The sequence below is a fragment of the Apostichopus japonicus genome, chromosome 4, assembly GCF_037975245.1.
Source record: "Apostichopus japonicus isolate 1M-3 chromosome 4, ASM3797524v1, whole genome shotgun sequence".
Classification (NCBI taxonomy): domain Eukaryota; kingdom Metazoa; phylum Echinodermata; class Holothuroidea; order Aspidochirotida; family Stichopodidae; genus Apostichopus; species Apostichopus japonicus.
The window spans coordinates 6,678,005-6,692,573 of NC_092564.1; the positions used below are offsets into that span (position 1 = coordinate 6,678,005).

The following is a 14,569-nucleotide window of genomic DNA, read 5'->3' on the forward strand; positions in this document are numbered from 1 at the left end:
AAATAGCCTCAGGCCTAAATGAAAATACACAAAATCGTCGCTAAAATTTTGTGCCTTTTGTGTATTGTGATTGAGGAATGTATGATTCATGATTATGATATTACGCATGAAAGTTTATCCACGTTGACAGTTTATCCAAACCAAGGAGCTGATAGCCCCTATTCATGCGATTGATAGAGACCACTATTTGAAGAGAACAGGCCTATTCATATACAAAACACAGTCCGAGTTTATCATCGAATTTCGGATTCAGAAATTTTTAAATTTGTACGGAGCGCCCTCATTTATTATAAAAGTCTTGTTTTGTAGAAGACGTTTAGATGTTTCTAAAAGTATGGTACGCCATCATATTTAATGCACATGACTTTAGTTAAGATGAATCGAACAAGATCTTTGGGATTAGTAAAACCAATGTCTATTACATAAACTATAAACTGTAAACTAATCATTGTAATAAACGGAATGGAATTTTTCTTAGCTATTTGGGGAAGTTGTTATCACAGTTGGTGTCGACTCCGTGATCGCAGTTATCTCTATCACAAATGGTTGGGTATTTGTCTTATTTTCATATCTTCAACGATTAATATTTACTTATCTCCACACCTGGTTTTAATAATCGCCATTTTGTTTCTGCTGCTGAAAACTTACGTAAGTTTGACCAGTTGTTGATGACATACTTATTTTTGGTCTAGATTAAATATTTCGCTCCACACCGATTCTTGTTATTCATTGCCATAGAATTTACCACAAAATAATCTCGTTGATAATTTCAACTGAGCGTGCGTAAAGTGAATCGTTGCCTTTACATTCAATGTTACGATGATGTCATTATAACACTTATAATACTGTAGCATATTTGCAGGGGGTCTAGGAAGCTTCCAAAAAGTGGTAGGGGGGCATAACATCAGAGGGGCACTTTCTCATTCCACAACCACCACTCGTTATGCTATGAACCGATACACACCGGCCATATCACTTAAATATATATGATGTGTTAGTATGCTATCAATACTATTATGGTACACGTGACTCTATTTAAAAACAAAGGCTTAAGATATCCAAAAGAAAGTTCTTCATCAAAGGGGCACATTTTATTTGCCAGTAGGGCACTATTTTGCTACTTTGGAAAAAAGTGGGGGAAACGTGCCTCCAGTGCCCCCCCCCCGGCTCCTATCCCCTGCATATTTGGGAACACTGTATTCGGCCTCATATCAATAAATATGTATTTCCTTGTCTCCTCAGATACATGTTCATCTTCAACGCATGCTGACAAAGATTCGATGCGTGACCAGTAAACCATCGTGGAAATTGCTATAGGAAGTATCATCAGCTATCACACCACATCGGTACATTATTGGTATACTTAGAACGACCAGCGACGGAGGGAAAAAACACTATATCTTTACAAAGTAAGACCTATATTCCAAGGATATAGAGTCGGAAATACTCTACATGGGTAACAGTGTTTTCTCGAATCCTGTATGCAAATTAGGTACATCTACGTAGAATTAGTGTTGTCACTTCCGGTAATGTTTCGTGTGATCGTTTAGCTGACGGGGCCGGGCTGAGGTGGGGAGGTGGGGTGAGGAGGGGGGAGAGGGGGAATGTGCTTATGCTTATAGTAGCTGGTTGTGTTTGGTTACATAACGTACATGTTCCTTCTTGTTTTATCTTGTTCCAACACGGAAGATGACGGAACAGTCCTTCATAAACCCGTTTTAAGCTAGTTTCACTTTCAAAGTATAATCATCAGGAAAAGAAAGAAACGTTAAAGCCTCACACGATTTACCGGATACCATAACTTAATCAGCATTTATAGAGACACGTCTGCGTCTAACGAAATATATACGGTAAAAACCATATATTTGACTCCAAGATGAAAACTAAACAAATTTCGAAACTAACTTCAATAACCTTTCCCATGAAAATAAATTGAAAAAGTTTTCACTGACAGACTACATTTTGTCAATTCTGAAATATTTCAAAAGGGATTCATTTTATTCCCCCTTCTAGTTCATCAACCATCTCCTTGTAAATGACGCTTTAGTGACATTTTTCTCTTTCTTTTCTTCAGTAGATAAGTTGTCAGTTGTCCCTCACTTATTGCCATTGCGTGACACTGATTTACGTAAAAATTGCTATAAACCTTATTTTTATGTTTTATTTTTAAGACCAAATTTTTTTTTATCTGTCAATCGTATACTAGCATGAGATTTTCATTTATAGTGGTCAGACTTATTTTTCACCATCTTGTTAGCTTTTTCTTCTCTTCTGGGATTTTTAAGGTTCAGTGTAGGTGAAAGGTGTCTCCAGTTGTCCCCATGAAAATTCTTTTCTGGAGTCGTTACTCCAGAAAGCGTTATTTACGATGGTTTTCGTCGGGTGTATTCTTCGTAAAATCGGGTTTATAGCTACAAAACGTCACGTTAATGCTATCTAACGGTAGTTCAGGCTTACATTGCTGCTCCCATTAATAAGGGGTTAATCAACGGTCTAGCGTGCGTTACTCACAGGATTAATGCACGATCGGGGGATAATGCAAGCGATGCACGAGGGCGGAGCCCGAGTGCATCCAGCGATAGCATTAACACCCGGAGTGCATTAATCATGTGAGTAACGCACGCTAGACCGTTGATTAACCCCGTTCATTCATACACTACCATTTGTGTGGGGGAAAAATCATAAAACAAAACATATTTGGTTACGTATAACCGAAGATTTATTAAAGTGATGCCCCGTAAGTCGAATTAACGATTAACAACCAGCATAACAATAATGTACATGTGCAATTATAAAGTAATACTGAACGATAGTGAATATTACAAAGGAAACGTCTTTGAAAGGCTGTCATTCATAAAAGATGAACCATAATAACTTTTTAACTAATGTTTGGCAATATTGCGGCCATAAAACTATTTTTGAAAGGTCTCAATAACAAGGAACTACAAACAATTACTAGTTGGCTTCATCATATCAATACCCCACAGCTTCTGGTTCCCATAGCAACCATTCTAGGGACAAACATGTACGTATGGTATACAGTCATACTGTAACATAGTAGGCCTTGTATTGAACACGTACACTCACTTGAACGTACACACTACACAGTGCTTGGCACTGCGGTCGTTTAACTTTAAATTTATAATACTGTGAGCAACATAACGGCCTTGCGAACATTTAATTACGGACAGATACTGGATATATTTAAACTCAAAGCATCCACAACTGTTTGGTGTTTTAATACGGATATAACTATGAATTTTGGAAGTAAACATTCACAGGACTTTGGAAAGAACATTTGGAAAACAGTTTGGACATGTTAGACGTTTCAGCCCTAAAAGCAGCAGTAACGTTAATGTCATTGTTGGAGGCAACAGCTGTGCAGCCTACACTTTGGCCTAGACTCGAGTGCGGATCCATGTTTTCGCGTCCTTTACCTCTGGTGGCATCTTGCAAGACTTTTGAACAAGATCGTTTCTGTGAATTAAGTCTTTCTCAACCAGGTTTGCAAATCTTCCATTGTTTTCCTGAGTGTCTACCTCGTCTAAAGTGCGCAAATCGAAGTTCAAATCAAACGTTATATTAGCCATTTTGTGTTTTTGATGTATTTCGATAGCTCATCAGGGCAGACGACAAAACATGGTAACATGGTATCAATTGTATTCATCCGCCGGTAATTTTACCGTGCGTTACTCACAGGATTAACCACGGTCAGCTGACCTGAATGGACCAATAGGATTTAGGAATCTTTACTAAGTATGAATGAACGTCAGTTCAACTTGAATAAAAGCCACAAATGAATACGTCAAACAACACAACAAAACAACCAGGAAACATCAAGAAGATGGCGCTAAACTACTTTGATATGTGTAGTGAAAACTGAACGCGGTGACCACAATACTATTCGATCAGTCTTCTCTATATGACTATGCCTTCTTTGTGTTTTAAAACGTTATATATATTTCCCCCTTTTACTAACACAATACATCTTGAAAGAAATATGGTCTCGGATTTTTTTTAAAGTTATCGCCATGTATATGATACCCCTTTAGTGGATAGATGTCATGTTCACCATTGGTGGCAGTTATAGCCTTTCTGTCCGATACAGATAAGGTTTGAACTAACAGACTATAATTTGCATAAGATGATAAATTCCAAATAGTCTGTAGTTACCCGTTCCAGTGTCATTAGGAAAAGTACGAAAAAAAGAAAGGCAACTAGCAAAAATCTGTTCAAATAATATTACCTAACATGGTTTTTTTTTCTGGCATAAATGTTGGAGTGCATGAATGGACGTATATGTGGGTGCGACATTAGGCAGGAGAAGGTATACCTGTATATAAAATATGTTACTTTGATACATCGAAAATCTCACCACTAGAATAAATGAACGTGGCGTAAACCTAAAATGTTCTCAATTGAAACATTAAATACAACTTTTGGGAGCCACAATTTTCTGCACTGAGTCGCTAGTTAGTTGCAAACAAAACGGCGAAACCACATATTAATGTTCTCAGTTAGATTGAGGGCGTGAAAACGTGACATGACTTCAAGGGAATGCTGCCGAAATTATAAGTACTAATCTAGAACTCCCTTTGCCTGCAAATACGCAGTATTGTAGTGAGCGTGGAGTGCTTGCAGTATTAGGAAGAACTTTTCGGTTGTTCATGGTGTTATATTTTGGGCGGACAACACACCAGGGAGTATAGTCATGTAGGTACCTACAAGAGTGAGGGCGCTTGTGTGCGCCGTGACAGGCTTAGAATAAGTTGGCTACGCAGCTAGCCTCTGAAACTGCAAACGAACATAGACTATTTATGAAACTTTAAGTTTCAACGTCCAGTCAGTAGGTATCGTTCACTTGGCCAGTAATGCCAATGTTGTAGCGCACACGCGCACCACAATAAAACGCCAGCTTCGTGACTTCTAGCATGGATGGACATTGTAATCGTGTTTTTCACAACTTAACAGAGTTAACGATTCAATAAAGACAGAGCTGACACAAACTGGACTGAGGGGACTTTGGATATGAAAATCTTTTGTTCCCGTTGTAGAACGATCTGAAATTAATATTTTAATATTTCAAAATATAGAGATCGCTCTATCTATAACATCATTCAATCCCCCGCTCACCGACCCCGACAGCTTCTGCTAAGATTATTAGAACGCAGACAGTACGTTTTTTTTTTTTTTTCATTTATATTTTACTCTCACGTTATCGAAAAAATTATAGTTCTCTTGAATAAACAAACACTTATATTTTAATACAAAAAGGAAATATACTTTAAGTTTCATTTTGATGTCAATATGCTGTAATATATTTGCAACAGTCGTTCGTTACCGGTTCAAATTCTTGTCCTTGATTACATAATATATGCTTCTATGTTTAGTCCACCAATTATGTAAATCATTTGATTAACCGAAAATCACGTTCGATTAAACGATGACATGAATTACCGACTCTATATATATTCAAAATTTCAAATATTTTGCTTTTAGCTCTTATTTTGTCTTTCTCGGCATTTATGTAAATTAAAGATAATCAATCCCACACAGGCGTTTGATGTAGGCCCAAAGATGATAAGAAAATCTCAGGTGATCGGATGGAGGCATTTTCAGCAGAAAATATACGGATCAAGTTGTAACTGACAACTATTCATTCATCGGCAAATAAACAACATCGCTGAATTGTCCGTTTGCCCTTTTTTCCTTCTTCTTTCTGTGTTTCTTCAAAAAGAAAACTTGAGTCAGACTACAATACAAAGCTTTACATGACTTTGTGTACAATAAACGTCAACAAGGCAATGTTTATGACTCGCAAAAACATCAAGCTCCATTTTAATTAGTAATAAACCTAAAACTTTCAAATAGTCCTTTCACCTCGAAATTTACTACCGCCCTGACTCGGTGTACCAGATACAACTATGATGGCATTCACTGACATTTTTGTTATTGGTTCTTTAACTTTTTTTCTCCCCTTCTTCACCGAGACGTTATTTTGAGGAAGATAACGTATACGAGAGACGGTAGGTATAGGAAAGGTTAGTCATGTTGGATTATTTCTCTTGCAACGTAAAGTGATATTTTTGTATATGCATTGCAGGCAGGATGGAGTGACCAGTTGAGCTATTAGGTAGTATCAGAGTGCCTAGAGTAATTGGGAGCCCCAACAGAGTCCATGTCCTAAAAAACATCAAATCCGAGATTTAGTATGCTTATGTGAAAGTTTCGAGCATTTGGGGTCCTTATCCATGCTAGTGTAGAAAGTAAAATAACGACTGAAAACTGCATTTAATTATAAACGACTGGGTTAAGGGCAACTAGCTAATTTGAATAATTATTTTAAAAGCTTGCCAACTATTTATACCCAATTCACAATGTGCAATGAACCATGTAACAGTCTCGCCTTTGTAGACTGAGGTGAGGACTTCTTTGTATTCCACGAGAGCATACACATATATATTTTTTGTTAAAGTATAACGCACGGACTGTGTCGTCTTTATTATATTATTTCGTTTACTTTATAGTTTTCCAAGTGTGACTGCCAGTGGCAGGTCCACGATATTAACTTTAATTTAACTCCGACCAGCGTCTACACTAGAATAGAAGTTTCAGTCAAACATGGGCAAAGGATCGACTTTTTGTCTCAGAGGAGGCAGTGAGAGGGGTCGAGGATCACCTCACTGTATTTTATTGCTGGCTAGGTTGCGAGTGGAGGGAGACGCAATGACCGTTTATGCCCGGGGGACCAGACCCACCGTCAGTTCGCCCCTGTATATATGCATGTATAGCACGTTATTTCTTAGTTATTGATACGTATAGCCAACTTGGCCAAGTTCGCCTACAAGTAAACAAACACAACCATCATCTTGAGTTCATTTGATACGAGATTTTCAGCGAATTTTGACAAATTAAGCTCTTCTCCCCTTCGCACAGCCTCACCCCCTCCCACTCAAATATTTTCGGATAATCTTGCTTAGTTTTGAAGATATCAGGGTATTAAAAGTCGTATCAGTGGACTGTCATTTTGTCACTCTGTGGAGTGTCATAGTGTCCCTAGTCCGTGAACCCGTCTTTCTTCTCATTTCGTGTTTCTTTACATTATTTTTTTCAAGGAGAATGTTCAACAGTGGACACTAAAACCAATGATAATATCAGAGATCATATTTACAAATGCATTACTTTATCTTCAGCCTGTACATCAGGGTTTCCCTAACTTTAGCCCCCCATGAACCCCCTGTGGATGTCAAAGTTCTCCACGAACCCCCAACTTTTCGAGACACGATCTGAGTCCTTATTATACTATAATACGCATAACAGTGCTTCGCAAAAGATCAAGTTGATAGTGTAATATTGTACTGTCATGCGTACACCAACCTCACCAAAGTCATGCGGCCTGTGTCTGTTTCGTAATTCAGTTATTTATCATATTATTAATCATATATGATATATCAGATTTTAGTGCAACAAAAAGTACTCTAGTTTTGACTTTCAGAAACGTCTCACGAACCCCCTGGGATGGACCCACGCACCCCCTGTGGGTTCATGCACCCCAGTTAGGGAACCCCTGCTTTACATGAACCCTTCTCTTTTATAGTTAAAATAAAAAAAATATTTCAAGATATTATTCATCACAAATATCTCCATCACAGGGAATAATGATAATGGCCTCAGAGGGTAAAGAACAATTTTATTATTGTCAGTGTTTTTATTGAAAAATATTGTTAAGTCACAGATATCAAAGATATAGTTTAAGTTACCCCACGTTTTATGATTTATGACATGATGGAAATTTACATATATTTATATGCTTTTATCCATGAGCATTATTTAATTTTTAATGTCTATTTCTAAGTATTATTAAGTCTATGTATTAATTCATCATCTTACATAATCTAAGCTATAAGACCATGTCTTATCTTTATTAGAGCGAGGTTATTATTTTATGTAAACTTTCATTATTGCTTGATATTATTGAGTAAATTGCGTGAAAGGAGACGTTATTGAGAGAAAAAAAGAGGAATGAACCCATAATTTATACAGGTTCTATACCAGAACTACTGAAAACGTGAATTATTTCTGTTTTTGTATCATTTATTACAATTCTTTCAGTTGTTCTATTCGATACAAAAAACAAACAAAAATATGAGCCTAGATTTATTTAAATGAGTATATAGTAGGCCTACAACGACATACATATTTGTACTTAGTTTGTATCTTTGGCTTTTCTTAAAATGCACGAAAACGTTCATTTATCTGGTGTATTTTGCATGATGTCACTAAACATACTGTTCAAGGGCGTAGGAACCGGGGGGGGGCTGGGGGCGCCAGCCCCCAGTGAAAATATGGGGGCGGAAGTATCATTCCGCCCCCCGCTCCGCGAGTCAGAAAACCCCTTTTCCATTTCCAAATGAGAAAAAAATCTCATTTGGAGCACCAAATTGCATCTATAAGGCCAGGTGAAAATGCAAAATTATTTACAAAATGGATTGGATGTTGAAGTGTGCTATATTGCACCAAATTGCATCTGAGGCCACCTGGAAATGCAAAAAAAATCCAAAGGGGAGGGGGTGTCCCCTCGAGAAGACCCCTCCCCCAGGCCGGCCATCAGTCTTCAGCCCCCACTCAAAAGTACCTTCCTACGCCACTGATACTGTTAGTAGCAATGATTGAGGCAATTGGTATAATATGGTCCGTGGTTATCGGAAGTACCAATTATCGTTCATATATGTTGTGGCGAGGGACGAGAGGCCAGGGGCAAGGGGCAAGGGACGAGGGGCCAGGGTGAGAATTGGGGGTCTTTTGCATGGGGCACCAGACAACCCATTTACACTATGACAATCCTGACATAATTCTACACCTACAAACCAATCATATCACCCAGAGTATTATTAATGCATAGCGCCATCGTCACTGGAGTAGCGTCAGTTGTTGGTGCTTCAATTACAGTAGTTTATTGTATTAAGTTACAAAACATAACATGTTTTATTCAATATAATTGAAATTGTTCAAACTGAGGCATACATCCCTGTATTTTTCACCAATTGTCTTCGTTACTTACTGAGTAGTTCATCATTTTTCTTCTTGGTGCTAAGCCGGCATTGAGCGTAGAATTCTTTCGCCTGTAGATCCTTTCTTGTGTTGTTGCTTATCACATGCAAGAGAGCATTTTATAATATTTAAAAAGTGCACTTTTCACTTCGTTGTTATTGAGGCTATTTTTCTATAAAGCTGCATTGCTATGGGCATTAAAACATTATTTGAAAACATAATTATTATGCGAAATAAATCAACCAAAAATCTGTTTTTAAATTATGGCATATCTCAATGTGAGTTGATATCAGAGGAAGTTCCGAAATGAGACATTGCACCGGTACAGCTAAATCCTCGATCATTCATATCTGTAAGTATTATATTTACACCGTGATAATACAGCAAAGTAAAAATGGCTAAAATCCCAGCTACCCAGTGAGGAGTAACTTCTACATGCCCCCCAACCCCCCCCCCCAAAAAGTTTTTTTTCAGAGAAGAATTTAGAGATCAAGTTAGATTGACGACTAAGTGAGGAAGTCAATTGGAAGGTACTGCAAGATTAAAAGCCTATAATGAAGATTTGATAACCCCTTTTAACGTTCTATCTATTTCTATTTAACGTTTAATCTTCAGGTCAGAGACCTTTAAGTAGAAAAAATTTAAAATATTCTTCGTTTACTTTTCGAGGTTTTGTTTTGTCCTAAAAATGACAGGCATCGCCAAGTAACTCAGCTGTTGTCTCCATTTTTTTTTGTCCTTTGTATGACTTTCATTAATCACCTTGTAACAGTTTAATGTGAGAAATAAATGTCAATTGAATAAGCAGAGGAAGCAAGAGAAAACAAAAATCATTGAGAGAGTGAGGGGGAAAACGGGGCGCTATGTTGAATTATCTGACTGACACACGGATATAAGCAATGTTCATCAATACTGGTTTCACTAGAGCGCCATCTCATTCTTCAATGCATGTAAGAGCGTGAAGAGAAACAATATTGGAGATCTTTATTTAAAACATTTACTTGCGTTGCAATTATAATTTGATAATAGCGGATTTTACTTGCCATTTCTTCCATATATCAAACCTATCAAATATATAAGTAAGAATTGATAAATACAGTAATAATAATAATAATAAAGAACACCCGTGTGTGCATGTGTTTCCACATTCCACTAAATGAATGTTTATTACGGAGTCAATCGATGTAAAGAATCTTTTGAGGAAAAACTTTTCCAAACATCTAATAAAAGTTTCACTCCGCTTTGGTGATATCATTTCTTTAACTGTTCCTTTATGTACTGGACTGAAGACTTGAGAAAGTCTTGTAATGATGTCATATATATCACATGACCACATAAACTTTTTAAGAGTTTTCATCATGGTACCATAGCATCACACATTGCAAAAATGTCAGTAAACATTGTACAAGGATATCTCTCCAAACGGAGCAGGATTCTGGTGGCTTTGAATATTTTTTCATATAATATCAACCAATTGACAACAGTTCTTATTGCAAACTATAGTAACAAAGTCAATACAGAAAAGCTTGCGGAAGTCGTACATACTTCGCCTTAAACTGCCACCAAATTTGTACGTGAAATCTCGTGCTATTATTGATTCCTATAATTATGGTAGTGCGCGTGCCCGCTACAATATTGGCATTACTGGTCAAGTGAACGATACCTACAAGACTGGACGTTGAAACTTAAAGTTTCATATAGTCTCTATACATTTGTTGTTGCAGAGGCTAGCTGCGTAGCCAACTTATTTTGAACCTGTCACGGCGCTCACAAGCGCCCTCACTTTGTAGGTACTTATATGACTATACTCCCTAGTGTGTTGTCCGCCCAAAAAATAACACCATGAACAACCGATGCAGTTCTAGTAGTATTTGGAATTCTAATATATTACTTCGGTGAATACAGTTGGAAGGGGCGAGGTGGTCGAGAGGAATGGGTTGGACTTTTTTGTGGCAGTATCTTACCCAGTTATCACAGTAATGACAAAATCATTTCCTAATGAATGGTTGATTCCTGACGCTATCCCCCTTCGCCCTGGTCCAGTTTCGCTAATCCATCGGTTTCATATTCTAACCTCCAAGTATTAATTCCTATTATGATATGTATCTTTATTAGTAATCACGTGTGCAACTAAACTAATCCTGTTAAGCATCCACGTACTAACTTCGTCTATCATATGCTGTATGAATAGATGGCGCTATTCAAAATAAAAACTATAAACATGTGATTGACCTGTTCATATTGAGTACGCCTAACTCCACAGAATATCAATAAAAAAACCTTTGCAGACCCTTGTAGTTGTTCAAGACCAGAACTACAACTAAGACCTTATCATACGGTCTCACTGTTATACCGTTTATATTTCTTGTCTACAAAAATTGTCCAATTCGAAAATTAATCTGTAGGCTTTCTTGATTTTCATCAATTTTTCAATGGTGTTTTAAAACTAAAGCCAATTCCCCCTCCCCAAATATATTTAAAAACAATAGCAATCCATGGTTTGACAATTCACAAGTTTCAATTTAAAATGAACTTTGCCAAGTTTGCCACATGGTATGATAATTAATATTAATATTCAAATGTTACTGGCTGTGGAAAAGTTGAGAATCAAAACAAAATATTTTCAATAATTTCTTACTCATTAATCTTCACTTCATTAAGAAATCGAGGAGTGTGTTTTAATTTCATCAATGATAATCTGTTTTTTTTTAGTAACACTGTATGTATAGGTTTGTTAAATTGTTTCCCACGAATGCTTAGTAGGAAGAGCTAAGCAAATTAATGCAACCCTCACTATCATTATTAATCTTAAAAATGTAAACAGTTGATAAAATACACATAAAATGTGAAATGCAAATTGAAAAAAAGTTAATAACAATAATCATGTCATATAGGCACCACGAGAATAGTTGCTTTGCTTGCTTACAAATTGAACTTTATACGATAATTCGGGAGATGGCCCAATTTTGATCACGGAGCCGCCTACGCTTAAAAATAGAACGACGGTTATAAAACTATGATGGAGCGCGGTACAAAAAAGGGGGTTGCGAAAATTGTTTGGTGGGCCGCGATATTTTTCAAGACGTCGGAGGAAAATTACCTACAGATTTCGGAGCTTGCCGATGAAGATTGATCAAGTAATTGGTTTAACACCATGTCTATAGTTCAATCTAGGTCTCCTGCATTATGAACATCGATTCTGAGAGGGTAGGGGTCTTCTGCATGGGCGTGGTTCAGTCCTGGTGGAAGATCCTCTGTTATTTGTCTAAACGATTGCTGACCAATATATACGGACTTTAAATGCAGTCGGCGCACACGAGAATCGCGCGGTTCTGGATCTGGGCAATTGACACACAAGAAGCACGAATATCCTGTTTGCTTATACAGTGTACCTATAGGCAAGTGACGTAATGATTTGCTCTTACGTCCAGTATATTCACTTGCTGATTCCGCTTTGGCGACTTGCAATCTGATATTTTTACTCTGCGAAGAATAAAACGAAAATCGAAATCTTTACACCATATCTCTTTATGTGTGATATGGAACATAATTTTCAACTTCTAGTATAGTTTTTGACACTTTAATGAAGTTTGCAGGATACAGGAAAACTCAACTTTTTAAAGAAAATGATCTCTCAAATTGGGCAGAATTCTGCACAGTTATAGCCTTCTAAAGTAAACCTTAGTTGTTACGTGCAGCCTACGCAATATAAGTTACCGGAGAATTTTTAGGTTAGTCCAATGCGTGCAACGAATATTCCACACAACTCAGTGGAACAATTCTTCGTCAGAACGAAGTATCCTTACATGTGCTCAAGCAGATCACAAAACATACATACATGTAACATTGAATGGCAAGTTCTACATATCCTACATCTTTTACTGAACGCTATTTGAAACCAACCTGGGTTCCACGTACCCCAGGGTTTGGGGCCTGTTAGATAAAGGAGCCCGCACGGGGTCTGTAAAAGCCGAAAGTATTCGTTAACATAGTATTGACTGATGCATACATGCTTTCAAGATAGATCAAGTCTGACAGTGTCCTCTAAGTCAAATAGAAGTCAAAACACTTGCATTCACCCGTTTCAGTTCCTGCTTAACACTAATTATACTTTATGTTTAGTGTGCCGTGACGTAGGTGCTCGCGTATGCAAAATTCCTGCGCAAAGGGCGATAGAAAAGTCCTTTCTAATACTCATCACTTTCACCCTGTTCAAAGAAGTATTATTTTTTTTTATTTTCTGCTGTTATCGAGGCTATTTTCCATGCTTTTTCTAGAGCTAAAGACATAGCCTATACTCTAGTATACCGAGAATACCATGTTAAGGTATAATTCTCACCGAGCATACCATATTAAAGAATATACTTTCATCAAGCATATACCACGGTAATAGGCATATACTCTGACTGTAAACTATCATGCTACTGACATGCTTTCATCAAGCATACCATATTAAAGAATATACTTTCATCAAGCATATACGGTAATAGGCATACTCTCACTAAAGACTACCATGTTAATGATATGTTGTTATCAAGCATACCATATTAAGTAATATACTTTCACCAAGCATACCACGTTAATAGGCATATACTCTCACTAAAGACTGCCATGCTACTGACATGCTTTCATCAAGCATACCATATTTATAGTATGGATTCCTAGTCGGTATATACAAACACGTATTGACCAGCTATTGAAATTCTTTACAGCATAACTTTGTGCACAGTGCTAATGAACAGTGTTAAGTTGTCCGTTTAATTTTGGTAGAAGAATATTGTATGATGTCAGTATGACTTTGTGGTATACATCGACCAGATCTGAAATGTGTAAACTTCAAACTAGACTAAAAAAAAAACAAAAAAAAACATTAGCGTTAATAATATTGGACAATTCATCAACAAGGTTTATTAAAATATCACAAAAAAATGAACAAAATATGAATCTTTGAATTAACATTTATACGGAGTTAGATAAACATATTACATATATACATCTTAAGTACAACTTTGGTCTGATATGGTTCTTTTATTTCGGTCTCAAATACTGCGTGAGAGAGAGAGAGCTTTCAGGTTATGCATATTTATATCTTGTAACCTTTGACCTTAGACTTTTGACATTATACTTTAAAATTTACATCTTTATTTACACCAAATGTTCGTATGAATGACAATCTTCAACGTAGAAGAATACCACTTTTCTTTTTAACAGATCTCTGGTTAACAACTCAATTCACACGTTCTTCTTACCCTCATTCTATGTTAATCAAGTTAACAGTTTCACATGATTTTTTAACTCCCATTGGAACTTTTGTCTATCATATTCGTAAGATTCGATACAATAGCAAAAAGTTGGCATCTTTCGTTTTTCTCTTCGTACATTACAACAGTAAAAAAAAACCTTGTGTGGATTTTTTGACCAAACAAAGCATAAGACTACTAATCATATACGGTACCTGGTAAAGTATCAATGAACTATCTTGATTCATTTTGCAAAATTTCAATGTCATTGAATAAGA

At 36.8% G+C, this 14,569-nt stretch overlaps 1 long non-coding RNA gene across 2 annotated transcripts in view; it reads left to right on the forward strand.

Annotated features, from left to right (window-relative positions):
• Window positions 1-14,569, forward strand: part of LOC139966292 (uncharacterized) — a 76,638-nt gene that overhangs the window by 60,120 nt on the left and 1,949 nt on the right. Inside the window, exon 4 of one of the 2 annotated variants that reach the window (XR_011792533.1) lies at window positions 1,243-1,409. This is a non-coding gene — a long non-coding RNA (uncharacterized lncRNA). Of the gene's footprint in view, window positions 1-1,242; window positions 1,767-14,569 lie in introns of those variants that run through there. The other variant, XR_011792532.1, reaches the window with a different exon arrangement.